Source organism: Rosa rugosa, chromosome 5 (genome assembly GCF_958449725.1).
Source record: "Rosa rugosa chromosome 5, drRosRugo1.1, whole genome shotgun sequence".
Classification (NCBI taxonomy): Eukaryota; Viridiplantae; Streptophyta; class Magnoliopsida; order Rosales; family Rosaceae; genus Rosa; species Rosa rugosa.
Window position 1 is genome coordinate 35507671 of NC_084824.1, and position 3644 is coordinate 35511314.

Genomic DNA, 3644 nt, shown 5'->3' on the forward strand with positions numbered 1-3644 from the left:
AACTGTTTGGACATGATCAAGAAGGTAGGCGTAACCCACGTTCTAATTTTCTTTTGTTTAGTCATTCAACTGGTTACCTATTATTAATTAATGACACGAGCCTCAGCTTCAGCCTGGCTGCCCACTCTCTTGCTTCTTTTTATATTATGTGAGGACATGAATGTGAATAAGTTAGTAAAACACAGTTACTCGTGGTTATTTTAAGCAAAGAATGCTCAGTTCTTCAACAATTGAGCACAAAACTTAATATGTACGTCGACATCTTGCAGTGCTTAATGTCAATCTCAAAGTTCTTTTCAGATTGCTTGCAGGTGGCGATATAGGTCTCATGTCTCACAATTATAAAGGAATCGTCTTGTGGGTTTAGCCCTGCATACTCTTGAAGCTGTGTATTTTTTGGTGTCTGCTCAAGGATTTATCTATTCAATGAGTTTTCTGGTTGTCATAATTTCACAGGTTTTGTTCGGATTGGGTTGGATTTAGGATTCTGAACATTGGGAGTTTCATGCACTTCTCATATCAGAAGTTTTATGCTCTTCTCATAGAAGCACATAGAGTTCTAAATTCTTAGGTTATTATTACCTAATTTTATTTCTAATACGTATGTGTCTATATATATATAAGGGTTTCGAATCAAGATAGCTAATAATCCGCTAACTGATTTTGCCTCATTCCAATCCACTCGAGAGAATTATTGTTTGAAGGGATTATGCCTCGAATAGATTGTATCTCAAAGAGATTGTACCTCATTCGGATTTTTCTTTGAGCAAATCTCTCGTCACTCAAATCCTCTTTAAAGAGTTTCATCCTATCGAGATCATCCTCTACAAGTTATTTCCTCCTCGATTAGATATTCACGCCTTGACCGAATATTTCCACCTTAATTAGATATTCCCACCTCAACTAGATATTTCCACCTCGACTAGATTTTTTGGCCTCGAGCTAATATTTCCACCTCGATTAAATATTTCCGCCTTAACGAGATATCTCCATCTTAACAGGATATCTCTTTTAAACAAGAAATCTTCTTATTGAGAATATAGCAAAACACGTAAAAAAGATAACCAAAAACTACATTATTTTACATAAACTCAATCATTGTTCATATGCTTAAGCATTGTTTATGTTTATGCTAAAGTATGATCAAAATATCATGGAGCTCTCCACAATGAAAACCGTTAAGATAATTGCAATAAAGATACCCTAAACCCATTTTTATTTTTATAAATGACATATTGAAAAAAAAAAAAGAAGCGGGATGTTTTGGTAAACCAAAGGCGGGGGAGAGGAGAAAAAAAAAAAAAAAAAGCGCTAATCTAAAAAGGAAAAACAATTAGAGATAAAACCTAAGAGAAGGAAAACTGTTTACTTCTATCTCTCAAGTGCAGTAGTCCGTCTTTGAGCCTCCCTCTCTGCATCTCTCATCTTTGAATTGAAGCTCTCATCTCTAAAGGTAAGACATCTTTCATTTTTCTTCCTCCTTGTACACAATTATTGTAAGGTCTAATGGTTGTGATGCGGTCAAACATTGGTCAATCCTGGTCAAACCAGGAAAGGTTGGCTTTAAATATTTGTTCTATAGATTATTAAGGTTAATTATGTCGGAATCTAGGATTCCAGTTACCCGAGGAACGGAAGGTTCGTGAATCTCGGACAACGTAAAAGGTTAAAGCATCGGAATCCAGATATGGGACTCGAGACTCACTCGGTTAGTTGTTTTCCGTTCATAATTAAAATATTTATGCATGTTTGAGTTGCATGTTTTGGTAATTGTTGGCCTGAGAGTGAGTGGAACATAGCGATTCCTTGGGCTTCAATCCCCTAAACCTCCGGAGGAAGGGGGGGGGGGGCTGTATGGACGAAATGGTGTCTGACATCCTCTGAGGTGTGGCACTATTTCTAGGTGATATGGTGTAAGTGGACACTCTCACTACGCTTACTTGGTGATGACTTTATTTGAGGTAAGGCCGTGTAGTTAGTCCATAGGACCGACCATTAGGTATTATGTATTTCTTTGAGTTTCGTGCATTGGATTTTGAGTCCGAAAGATATTTTAAGTTTGTCATTCTTCAAATGAAATGGTTTAACTTTTTCATACTGGGATCCCAAATTATTATTTTATGTGTCGGTTTTCAAATCTAGTTGGGTGAAGCCCTTATTGAGCAGTGAGGGCGAAAGCTCACCCCTACAACAGTGTGGATGCAGGTACTGTGCACTGGTAACGGGATTGGAGTGGACGGAGCTGGGTGTGTAGATTTTAATAGAAATCAGGTTCTCGGTTCCAATCTTACTCTTTGTCCTTAAAATTGTATCCCCGGAACTTGTCACTATTTGTTTGTTGTTTGCTAAGTTCTTTATCTCTCGATTATTTACAATGCCAAGTCCTGGATGAACATTTGAATTTAAAGTTTTAGAAATGTCTTCACCTTAAAACAATTTAAAGGCTTCCGTTGTGCGTTTTACGAAAAGTTTATTTTAAAAAAATTTGCCTAGTGAATTTGTAGAATGTAAATCTAATTTTCGGTTTATGTTTTAGAGACTCGCGGCACTGTAACGTACTCAAGCTGGTGAGGTGCAGTTTGGAGCGTTACAGACCGGGTAGCGGGAGATGGTTTTTGGATGACACTACAATCATGAGTCATATGATCAGTTGCACCAGAGTCAATTATCCACATATCTTTCCAATTAAAGTCTGAAATTTTTATAACATGCCCATGTGTACCTGAGTTGGAGTCCACCTGAGTTACCCTGAAAGGCTAAAGCGTAGACATGATCATGGCAGAAGTATTGATTTACCTCATTGATCATTGATGATATCTTGGAGAGGGACATCTTGTAGGCAAAAAAATATATTCCCTTTCAACTTTCGATTGAGTTGCGCTTTCGGGTTTTCAACTCAACCAACTCCATTCTTTTTTTCTTTTCTTTTTTTCCTTTCCTTCCTCATTTAAAAAAAATCAAAATAAAAAAATAAACAAATGGGTCGGGCCTTAAATCACACGGAGTCTGCTTGATTTAAGGTGGACAGTGGCTTTCAGCTTGCATCTGCTAAGGCTACTCAACATAGGCTAGATCGTAGTGTTTGGACTAGCGTAAATTTTGGGGATATGAGGTGTGCATTATCGGCTTGTGAACTTTGATGCAGGCACTTCAATATGCTCATTGTTAAGTAGGCTGAAGGCGATCGAAATCGGGTTCAAGGTGGTGTTGGCTTCGACAAAGAATTTGGGTCGAATGATTCACTTGAACATTGATCCACCTTCACATACAAAGGTCCAAGGTGAGCCAAAGCCAGTGGTCTCGGATGAAACCGGGTTGTTGATGTCGGAATGAAGGATTTGCTGGCGGTCGATGTATGTTTAATTGCATGTTCAATCTAGGACGAGGGTCTGGTTGATTCTGTACAAGTATGAGTTATGGGTATTTGGTATGGGTATGAGTATAGTCTGGGTACTTGCTATGGATAGGGATAGCAACTAGCTACAACAGTGTTTAGGATATTTGTTCTTATTTTAACAACTGGTTTGGGTACGAGTATTTTTTTCTGGGCAGCGGAATTTAGGTATGGGTTAGGTCTCAAGAGCGTATTGCTCTGATACCATCTCAGATATTGGGTAAATTTTGGCGTGTTTCTATTCATCTCA